Source organism: Parasteatoda tepidariorum, chromosome 11 (genome assembly GCF_982258835.1).
Source record: "Parasteatoda tepidariorum strain Cologne lab strain chromosome 11, Ptep-v5.0, whole genome shotgun sequence".
Classification (NCBI taxonomy): domain Eukaryota; kingdom Metazoa; phylum Arthropoda; class Arachnida; order Araneae; family Theridiidae; genus Parasteatoda; species Parasteatoda tepidariorum.
In genome coordinates, this window is record NC_141765.1 from 51,713,652 (window position 1) to 51,726,461 (window position 12,810).

Genomic DNA, 12,810 nt, shown 5'->3' on the forward strand with positions numbered 1-12,810 from the left:
CGTTTCAATTTTGCTAATTAAAAAAAATCTATTTTATTTTCTCAGAAGCTACAAAACTAATTATTTCTTATGATTTCAGTAATTTTCTTACATGATTATCAAATAAGAAAGCGTTGTTAGGAATATCTAATTACATATTTTATGATCATTTCATAACATAAGTAAAAATTAACAAACTTACTATTATACTATTTATACAATGAGATTCTGATTAAAATGAGATAGAAGAGAGTTTCATCCATTATTTGCTTCCGAAAAATTATAATTCATTGTATATGAATTTCTATAAAATGTATTATGATGATGCTTTCAAGATGGTATAAAAACAAATTAACTTTTAACAATAGATACCTATTTCACAAAGAGAACGTAAAAAAATAAAAAAAATATTTGTTAAAAATAGTCAGTTTGTGAAAGATTAGCTAAAAAATTTTATAATTTGTAATTCATAATTAATAAGAAAAAACAGAATAAACTTTCTATACAATAGTTACTCATCTAATTTGGAATACAGTTATTTTTTTTTGATTTCATTATTAAAAGAATCTATAGAAATTTAAAAAAGAATTTACTATGTTGGCTAGGGGTCACATATAGTCCGTTGTAGTGACCATAAAATAGGTAATTAGACACTTAATAGAACAAATATATATATATATATATATATATATATGGGTCATTCTCACGAAAACTGTCATTTTTCAGTTCATAAAATCCCAAAAAAGTAAAGTGAATAAAAAACTCTGAAACTTTTTATATTAATAGAAATATGTAATGGCATTATAAAGAAAATATATATCCTATAAATTATACTTAATATTTAAATTAATTAATTTTTTAAATAATTAATTTATAATTAATTATTTTATAATAATTAATAACTAATTAATTAATTTAACAAATAAATTAATTAATTTAACAAATAAATTAATTAATTTAACAAATAAATTAATTAATTTAACAAATAAATTAATTAATTTAATAAATTAAAATAAATTGATTAATTTCATTATTTTAAAAGTGAGGGAATGACACTAATAGTGAGGGAATGATATTTTAATACATGTTTTTATCTAAGTTACATCTACCTAAAGTTTGAAAATGATATTATTCTAAGTATATCTAATATTTATTATAATTTAGTTTTATATATTTAATAGTTTTTACAGGTTTGGGAAATAAAATTGCCTGGCACGATTGAACAAAAATATTTTTATAATATACTCATCTTGAATCATTCCCTCACTTCAGCGTCATTCCCTCACTTTATACACTAGTGAGGGAATGACAAATTTAATAAAATTTAAAAATAACAGTTAGGCCTAATTAATTTCTGAAGTCAATCACATACAATTACATTTATACAAGAAAGCAACATATAATTATCCACTTTCTCGATGAAGTTGTATTTTATTTTACTCTAAAAAATGACATGAGGGAATGACAAAAGTAAAAAATTTTACCTGGTTTGATTCATTCAAATTTATTCCATAGCAAAGCTTCTTTAAGTTGAAGATGGAAACATACTGCAATTTTGTTCCATGATGCCAGTTGTTAACTGCTAAAGTTTTTATTAAAATATTTTTATTCTAAGAAGATTGCAGGTGATAAGAGCATTGTTGTGAGGGAATGACGCGAAATACTGGGGACAAAGTTTAAAATAGTGCTGTGTTAATATTTTTATCAGAAATTAAATTTAAAATTGATTTTCTGAATTCTATATTTCAATATTCTGAAATAAAAAACACGAATTTGTAAAAAAAAAAAAATTATTTCAGAAACAATTTTTTTCGTTTTTTAAATCAGCAGTGGGGACAAGTGAGGGAATGACATATTGGTATATTTTAATTACCTAAAATAAATAAAAAATAAAAATTGATAATTTTATTTTTATTCTTTTGTTAGCCTGCATTCTGAAGGACACTTTCCCTGAATTTGTTTTTTTCGTAAGTTGTAAAACAAACATAAAATATACTGGGGACATGAAAATGACTGTTTTTGTGAGAATGACCCATATATATATATATATAACATAAAATAAAATAATAAAAAAGTACCAAAAAGTGACCTTTGCATATGTCTGACTCAAAATATGTGATGGTACAAACTATTTACTAATCCCATGAGGACAATAGCATCAATACTATGTCAGGTTTCAATGACGGCTAACTTCAATTTTGCTGACTTCAATGACTTCAAATTTGATTTTAAAAGAGGCAATGCTTCCTTTTATTGTTGCAAACTTTCTGCAGTGTTGGAATTTGGATAATAAAGTGCATTTTCAGAATGACCTGCCCTTTAACCTGATTTATATCCCCAAGAAAACGTAAGGACTATTGTCAATAGGACTGTATATGCCAACAAGTAGCAGTTTCAGTTTATGCCAGAATTGAAGGCTGCCTTCATTGAAACTTGGTATTTAAGGACACTAATATCCTCCAGAAAGTAGTAAATGGTACGTAACATCGTATGTTCTAATTTATTTATTAGCATGATGGATATATTAGTAATAGTCAGAAGTTGGCTTTATTTCAATGAACATTTCCCCCCTCCTTCTTTACTTATTCGATATTTTTTCCATTCCAGGTTCAGCAGGAAATAAGTTACTCTTTGTAAATATGTATTTCAACATAAACTTTCTTTATATATATTCTAGGTTTTCATTGCTTGTTTTTTTTGTGTCCAGTTTCGGTCAAAATATTAAGGTGTTTTTTTACTTATGAATCACTGTATATCATGAATTGTTAATAAAAAAATTTAAAACCTCATCATGATTAAAAGTTTCAGCTTGATCAAAATCAAAAATACTCTTTAAGTAATTTCATTATGATGTCATATAAAATTCGCTATATAAAATTCAAACTGTAATCAATAAATTTAAAGTACTGAGCATCTAAATTCTGAGATTATTTTATCTGTTGAAAATTCAATTTCAAATTTTAAATAAAATATTACCTTCATAATTTATAAGTTGAACAAATTTATTCAAAATAATAAGGATAATAATTGTTTTTAATAATAATTGCATTTAGTGCGGTTACCGATGTTTTTTAGTAGCAAGAATAAAATTTATTTACTTAATCTTTTGCATTATTATTAAATAAATCTGAAAAAATTATAGATAAATAGTCAATTCTTATTCCAATATACATTTATATTTACGAGTATGGATTATATTTTTAAAAAAATATCCCATTCAAGTTTAAAAGCATACATAAAAATGCGTTTAATTAATTTTTAATGTAGGTAGTTACTTTAGTTACGTCACACTAGAGCGGCACAATGGGCTATTGGCGACGGTCTGGGAAACATCCCTAAGGATGATCCGAAGACGTGCCATAGCAATTTTGATAATCTGCAGAAGGGATGACTCACCTGTTTTGGTAGCCAGACGACCTCAGCGCGAAGTTAATTTTTGAAACAAATTACTATTAGTTTTTTAAACTAAACAACATTTCTAAAACCACTTCCTAAATCTTCTTAAAATAAGTACGATAAATATTTAAGATATTTTTTACCCCTCTATTTAATAGCATTTAATTTTTAATTTGACTCAACGAAAAACAATCTTTTTGCTTAGTTTGTTCTACTCATTAGAGTAATTACTCCTTATTAATTCAACCGTATTCTTTATACTTAAAAGAAAACTTTCTCGCTAAATTCACGTCAAAGTAAAGTAATGGGTATTAACATTTTCAAATAATTGTAACCAATTAACACTAAAGAAATGCGGCAGCGTTCACTTTCCAGGACTAATTAGACACTGTTGACACTGTGAATCTTAAGACAAAGAAACAAAAGAGCAAAACCCAATTAAGGTCAGCCCCTAATCCAAATGAACGGATTTTTGATTCCCCGAGATGCCACCCTTATGTTTTCTTCATTAACAACAGAAGACTTTCCGTATTAAGTCTTGAGAATGTTCTCCAAAAATAGTGCAAGAAGGACGGGGTTGTAAAAGTAGCCAAAGGAAGACCCTGATTACTTAAGGATAAAGAAAAAAAAGGAAGGTTAATGCGTATAAAAGCTAGTGAATAAAGAGGGGATTACAAGATCTTATTCAAAGGGTAATCGACGTTTATCATCATGGTGTAGAAAACAAAAAGGGAAGGAAAGGGTTGTAACAATGTAAAAGCAATTTAAGAAGGAAGAAAATTTAGACGAAAATTGATCGACCGATAACGCTTGGGTAGTTCCGTTTACAGTAGAGATATTCAGTATTACGCACAGTGGTGGGCAAGTTATTGAACAATTATACATACCATATTTGTTTCTGCGTGATTTTTTAAATCAGTTAAAACTATGCTTGAATGTTTGATTGGATAATTTTATTTGTGTTGAAAAATACGACACTTTATTTATAATGGCACAAAATATGAATAACCTAAATTGATTTAAATTAAATAATTAGCAATGAATAACGGCTGTAAGTTTCGAGGTTCAAAATATTACAGTGTCCCCTATTTACGGTACGTTTTGCAATAAGCATGTATAATTGTGCAAGTTATTGAACAATTATACATACCATATTTGTTTCTGCTGGAATTTTCAAATCAGTTAAAACTATGTTTGATTAAATAATTTTATTTGTGTTAAAAAATACGGTACTTTATTTATATTAGGGAAACAATATGAGTAAACTAAATTGATTTAACTTAAATACTTAGCAATGAATAATGACTGTAAGTTTCAAGGTTCAAAATATTGCAATGCTCCTTATTTACGGGTACGTTTTGCCATTATAAAATATACGTTACGCTATTTATAATGGAACAAAATAGAAATACCTTAAATTGATTTAAGTTAAACAATTAGCAATGAATAATGATTTGCGGTTTGAGGTTTACAGAATTGCAATGTCCCCTATTGTTAGATTCTGGTGTTGTGGTTCGAATTGAAATTGGTATAAGGCAGACTTAAAGTATGGTCTAAAATTTTGGATAATAAGATGCATCATTTTTATTTATAAAGCATAAAAAATTTATATTTAAAATTGTTAGGAATCTAATTATCAGTAAAGGCTTTGTGCTTCACAGTTAAATGTATTGTAAATAACGTACTATATTTGTTTCAGGGTGATTTTTCATATCAGGGAGTAAAAGAAATATAACTTCACAGTAAAATGTATTGTAGCGTTCTGTATTGCCTAATTCCTGTGTTATGGTTCGTATTTTAAATGACATACGAGCGATTTTAAGCATGGATTAAATTTTATAGACAAAGTTGACCGAAGATTATTATGAATGTCTACTATGTATCTACTTACAAGAAAAGAAATCTAATTACTCAGATTTGCTTTCATTTTTACCATGCTAAAGTACTACCTCATATTTTTAAATTTGAGAAATGCTCGAGAGAAATACGTTTATAACATTTAAAATTCTAACGCCATTATGCAATAAAAATAAGAAGAGAAAAATTAGAATCTCTGTTCAATTATTCAAGTTTTTGTTCAAAGACATTTCACCGAGAATCTCGTTAACAGAGTTAGGGAAAATACCGATTTTTCTTTGAGCATTTATTTATAAGAATATTTTATATGAATATTTATTTCACAAGTAGAATACAATATAATAATGAGAAATGCTACTTTTAAATCGGACTTTACTTCTTAATTAAAAGACTTCTTTTAATTTAAAATTTAAACCAAATTATAACTACTGATCAAAATTTTAGTCGAGATGCATTTCTACTTTTTTCTGACTTTGTGTAAAATGCATTATAAAAAATCCCACAAATATTGCGACTATTAAAAGATAAATATTTAATACGGAATCATGTGCTTAAGGAGTTTTGAATTTAATATTTATCCAGAAGCATTTATTTCTCTAAGATATCTTTTTATGATCCCTTATAACAGTTAATCGATTTTGCTACAATTATCGAAGTAAAGAAAGCGATGAACGTTACCAAATTTTTTAGCAAAGCTAAATGTTTTAAGGTTAAATTTGTAGAAAAGAAATATAAAAAAATAATAATCTGGAAAATATTTTTCTAAGTATGTTTGCTTTGGTATATTTATTTCTAAATATATTTTATTTCTTAAAAAATGAATTTAGTGGTAACAAGTGTTTTTATGATTAACATGTTTTGATAGAATATGCTTTTACGGGGATTACTAAGTGAACAGTTTCTCCATGTGTTGAACTAAGATTAAACTCATAAATTAAAATATTCTCTTTATACAACCATTTGTCCGTCTCATTGGTCATAGAAGTTACGAAATATTACGCATCGAAAAACAGAATCTACTTTAGCTAACTACCCGCGATTAAACTTGGAAGTAAATCAAAGTTAAAGAAGTTTTAAAATATGTATATAACTACTTATTTCTTAAAAAAATGGACAATGTTTTGAGAAAACGCTGTCGTAAGATTGAGAAAGTCCGCTATATCTATACATGTGTTCGTCATTAAACCAGATAAATTCCTCCTTTTAAGAAAATTTCCTCGAATGTATGCATTATCAAAAGATGCAAAAATTATAAAAAAAACAGCATTTCGGCAATTTTACTTTGCAACATATATTAACTTTGTCAGAAATATGAGTAAAATTTTGAACTATAATACCAATAAATATATCACTGAACTATAGCCAAGCATTAATTCCCTGATTTCCAGGAAAATCTTTTATGGACATGATGGGAATGCCGTAAAAAATAGTCCGAATTCTAATAGTTTTGACCCTGGTCAAATAATGTAGACAACACCTGAGCTTGTACATTTATCTCAAAAACTTCACTCTTCAACCAACGAGTGTACTTAAAGCTACGATATATTTAATGTGCACCTTGAAGCCTATACACGCCTCTTGTTTAATCAGTTGTCAGAATCGAACTCACAATCCCCAACTCTCTACTTACGGAGTTGAATCATAGTCTGACCTTAGTTTAATATTATATATGTTGCGATCTCCACTTGAACCATAGTATCGTGTAACCATAGTCACCATAGTTGGACCATAGTAAAGTCATAGTAATTTCCTGCAACCCTAACAATATTACATATGTAAAGGTCTCTACTTCCATAGTATCGTGTAACCATAGCTACCACAATAGAACCATAGTAAAACCGTAGTAACTTCTTGCAACCCTAACAATATTAAATAAGCAAAGATCTCTATTTGAATCATAGTATCGTATAACCATAGTTACCACTGTAGAACCATAGTAAAAGCATAGTAGCTTATTGCAACCATAACAAGGCGTTAAATTAAACCATATTATTGTACTTATAGTACGTAATTTGCATGATAGTCGTAATAACATTGAGACTTAGTGTTAAAAAGTTTCAGAAAATTTGAACGATATTACGGTTTAAGAGGCTCCTAAATTTCAAGCATTGTAATGATAACCCTATTTTATTAAAATAATTCCTCATGTTAGAATACTTTCAGAACGAAGTTCACTTAAAACAAATATTTTCAAAGCTGATTACCTTATAAAAAATGCATCAAACCACCACATTAGGGTTTAAATCTTTATAATAAAAAGAAATGAAAATACTTCAACATCATTAATCTCATGCCTTAAACCTCCGAAAAAATATCTGTTTTATAGCCAGTTTATCCAGGATTAGATATTTTTCTTAAAAAAAGTTGTAGTTTGTAAAATGTATCTCATAAAATAGGCAGCACGCACATGCCTAATCTCGAATCGTTCTTTAAAAAAAGAAAATGGGTAAAACTGCACAGCATCACACCTGTAAAAAGAATTCACATTTACAAAGAAGAGTTATTTGAAACAACAATTCTTGAGAAGCACCATCTGGACGATAGTAATTCTCTGGTATTTCAAGTAAGATGCTGATCCCATTTTGTATGCTCTTTCAAGATTATACAGAACATTAATCACATTGTGTTTACAATGTGTCAAGTGGTAAAGATGGATTACATTGTAATACCTTTCTATGTTACCAACTATGAATTTAAACTGTTATGAAGTTCGTGAAATATATATTTGATATAAAGGAGAAGATCGTCTAAGTATGTTTATGATGTTGTTAATGATTAAGCTCATAGACGGCTTGGAATTGTATAGAAAGTATAAAACTAATAGAAACGTCATAAAAATATTTTCCTTTTTCTTTCAAAGTAGCTTTTTTTATGATAAATTTCCTGCGAAATATTTATAAAAAGCTGGATCTTAAGTGAAAGTCTCCCAAACTTCCATATTTTTTTTCAGAAAAATCATTAAGAATGTTAAAAAAGAAAGAACAAGAAAAGAAAAATGGAATTTTATATAAATCTCATTATCCGTAGCGAAATGATAAATTGTGTTGGATTGATACAATCCATGATAGGAATACTTGCAACAGTATAACGCATTATATGAATTTTCTCGTTGCTCGCATAAAGGTGTTAAAATAAGATAATTTAATTTTATATCTAAGTAAAAATGTTGTTTTAAAATAATTTGCAAAAAAAAAAGAATTATAATTGTTAAAAATTTTTTCAAGGGATGTTCTAAGATTCTATAAGGATTTAAATGCGCCATCTTTGAAGTAAAATGACGCCAATGAAGAAAAAAAGATTCCAACACAAGTTACAGTTCAGAACTAAAAATGGAGCTCCAATGAAACAAAAGAGTTTTTTCACGCAAGCGTACTGTTAAGCAATATTGAGTCTCGTCCTTGTTTCGTTTTTTTTTTCAGTTTTGTTGTTTAAAATTGACCGTTGAAATAATGCGATCAGCTACACGACTCATTTTTTAAGGCTAAGGCTAATGTTAATAAGCTCATAACCATCCATGCTTTTGAGTACTGAATGGTGCCAAGTCATGAAAATGGTTTGAAAAGGTGCTTGAAATTCTGAAATGGTGTTGAGTCTCCAGAAAAATAGTGCATATAGACCATGGAAACTATTTTCATAATATTCTATTCCATACATTATTCTATACATACATTATCTAATACTTATTGAATTCATACAAAAAATTATTGTTCTTTAATGAAACTTCTATCAAAATTTTTACTTGCATGAAATTTGGTGAAAGGAGGAAAGTGTAACAAAGTTAAAAATAACTTTGTTAAATTATGAATAAGAAATATATTGCATCAAATTTCAACACAAAAATTCTTTAATTTTAATTCAGAAAGCACATTCAGCAATTCCATTTATAGATAATAAATAATTAAAAATTATTTTCTCTAACAAGGTTCATGACTTCGCATAATAGGAATGGTTTTCTTTATAAGTCATTAATTTGATCAAATAGAATTTATTTTGTGATTCTTACCCAATTACAAAATTATTACCAACTTGTAACCAACGTTACATAAAAATTACAAATTTATAACATTAAAATAAACTTGAAATAATTCAATCTATTTCAAGTTAGTTTGAATAAGGCTTAAGAAACTTCTTAAGATTTTGTAGTATTTTTTTAATCATATTAAGAAAATCTACCATTTTTATTTCCATATTATTTAAGAATTCTAACAATAGCAATTTATTAACTATTCCTATAAAGATTCTGAAAAATTTTATTTCTTACGCCATTTATGCGCGTATATCTTTCATAATTCATTTGCGTAACAGATACATACGAGTTTTATTTCCTCAAAAGAAATTCTATAACATAATTGGACTCTTAAGTCAAAAGAAAAAAAATAATCAATGTCATTAATGAGGAGATCTTTGGTATGGAAATTCCTATAACTATAAACCGAAGTTTTCATCTAGTTAAATAATCAAACAAATTAAGTCTCTGACTGAGATTTTGAAGAATGATGAGATTTCATTTTAAGTAACTGCAGTTTTATTGTAGGTACTAAAGACAGCGTAGCTAGAAAAAAAATAAATAAAGAGAAAGTTTCATCATCAGAGATTTCAGAGTTTCTTATTTCAGAAGAATAGTATTAGAAGAGCATTTATAAAGTTTGAGTTTAAAAAATAGTTGTTAGAGAAAAGTTTTTATTTCTTGGCCCTTGTTTAGTTTAAATTTGCCCAATTACTTGGATTAATTTTAATAATATTTTTTTTTTATATTGCTGACAACAAAAAATCAGTAAACAAAAGATTTCGGCATCATATTTGTAAAGCACAGTGATTAAGATTGACATTGTGTAAGACAGAGGAAAAAATTATCTCTTGTAAATACAAAAGTATCGACATTATGTAACATATATTTTCTACATTCATAATTAGACAGAGATTATTATTTTTAAACAAAAGCAGTTTTAAAGTATTATTAAAATACTTATGTAATAAAGGGTGTTCTGACTGATATTTATAGCTTTCAACATTTAAATATGCAAAAATTTATCATTTTATTGATTACGAATGAGAAAGCTAATAATAAAAAATGAAATGCTGCTTTTAAACATGCTTATCAAACGTCAGAAAAATAATTTCGGAAGCATTGAATAAAAATTTTTGTGATTAGGTATGCTACTTTTCTATTTTTTCAACAAGTCATTTTTTCGGTTAAATCATTTATTATTATTCATGATTTAACAAAAATCCATTAAAAATGGAGAAAAAATTTGACCGTAAAGCTCGTTATTAAGCTGCCTACGCTGATGCATTTCGTTTTTAAACGAAAGCTGCCGAAAGTTTGACGAAGTGCGGTTTGTACAATTACACGCTTAAGACTTACACGTTTACAATTATTGTAATTACGTTTATTCAATTACGCGTTCAACGCCTTAAAATAAGACAAATGTATGCTTTTTGTTCACATCGGAGTGATTTTTGAAAAATTAGCTACGTTAATGTTATTGTGTACCTTACAGGCGAAAGTACACTGCATTTGAATGTACAAAGAGTTAAAAGTGCAGTTCGCAATATTTGCAAAAAGCATTTCTAAACTTTTTTTTTCTATTAATAACAGAAAATAATAAAAATACTTTGAATACGGGGAAGAAAACATAAACTGATGCACTTTGGAGTATAACTCATAAAATAAAGTGCTTTATTTCGCTTCCGAAAAAAAATTAAAACATGTAGTAAAGCGATTATTTTAATATTCCTGTATGGTCGTAAATCAAGTTATAGAGAAATTCCAGGGACTTGCTCACTTAAAGCATTTAATCATTTGATATATCTGTGTAAAACATATTTAGTAAATATGTTTTATGTGCCTTAGATGAAAAATTTATACATAAAAATAATTTAATTCTATACCAAATTTAATATTTAAGAATAATTTTATTTATATTAATAAAAACCTGTTCAAATTTCCAATAGTCTTTTCGTGGCATAACCCAATAACATTCCATGGTTTTGTTATGCTCATGACGCATGCAATTAATTAACATATCTAGCAAAATATAATCTTTTAGTATTTATCTATGCCTGCAATATCTTAGTATAAAATTTGAATGCGTGAAAAATTATTTTATTTGTATTAATTAAAAACCTTTATAAAATTATAGTTTTTGATTGTCTCTGATTTGGAATCACCCTTTATCAAAGTATTTTGACTCATTGTTCTCAAATGCAAATTTTTATTAATCTAAAGATTTTATAACGTAAAGTAATCCGGAATCAAAAGTTTATGAACTTGGAGCATAGATAAGCACTTTCTTGACTTTTATCAGAAAAACTAAATCATTTTTTAAAAAAATCGAATGGTAAAACTAAGTGTATTTCTATGCAAGGTAGATACATGCCTGTAGATAAAGTGTTCTGCAATGGCACTTTTCTCCATTACAAAAGCAGTAGTGGAAACGGATATTTCTTCACTAAAGCTGAAGTATAGTGGAACAAAAACAATACTTCTACTTAAAGAAACTGAGGAAAGATACCCAGAAAAAAGAAATGCTTTCGTAATGGATGTTACCGAGACTTCATAAATGTGCTATCTAAGAAAGGGAAAAAAATGAATGATGGCTTTTTGGCGGTCTTTGAAAGTAAACAAGTATGAAACTAAAGATTCCAATTCGACTGCCAAGTAATAAAAGGCAAGGAAATGTTCTTTAATGTAAAGTTTTAGTTCAAAATTTGCTTTTAAGAATCAATAGTCATTTACTCTAACTTTGCTTTCAATTATTAGTAAGATTTGATGGGATATGTAAAACGTGGTAAAAAAAGCCATTAATACATTTTTGAGGATCCATTATTTGCTCTTTCGTGTCTAGAAAGCCTTTTGAAAAGTTTTTATCTGTGTACATTATGCACTTGTAAGGTATCAGGGATTTCTTTTTTTTGTATCTATTCTAAAATGACAAAAGTATATGTTTTGGTAACTAGGTAAATGAGAATTACCTGATTCGATAAAGAAAAATATTTTCTTTTCTTAGTAAAATCAGATCTGAGGAATAAAATTTAAATAAGAATAAGGTAACCAACGTAGTTAAAGTCATAATAATGTTTGTACTTTATACTAAGTTTGTTTAACCAAAATTCTTTGCTAAGTTTTAAATTATGTTTAGTTATATTCATTAAGTACAACACTGAAAAAATTCCAGATCAAATTACAGTATGAAGTATCGGTACTTTATGTGCATCATCCGTAAAATAAATTTTTACTGTAAAAATTACGATATCTTACATTTTTTTGATTTGTAACATGTCCAGGTAAGAATGGATTTTACTGTAAAAAGTGCACCTTGAGTGTCAGCGCTTTTTATGGAATTTGATACGGATTTTTTTTATAGTAATCATGTATTTTTAAAGTGTCACTGACTATAATTATGGTTTAAAAATGAGTAGTAAGATTTTAGTTAGAATTTTTGACAATTATTACGAAGTAAAGCCCTTTTAAGTAAAACTTATTTATGTTTGTGGTTGATACTTAATCTCATGATAATTGTAATGGAATATACTTTTTCTTAGATACTGTTAGTAATAGTTTAAATAACGATCCAT

General features: G+C 27.1%; 1 protein-coding gene across 6 annotated transcripts in view; it reads right to left on the reverse strand.

The window, feature by feature from the left end:
* LOC107455088 (CUGBP Elav-like family member 2) overlaps positions 1-12,810 on the reverse strand; it is a 772,083-nt gene that overhangs the window by 234,693 nt on the left and 524,580 nt on the right. The window lies entirely within an intron of this gene.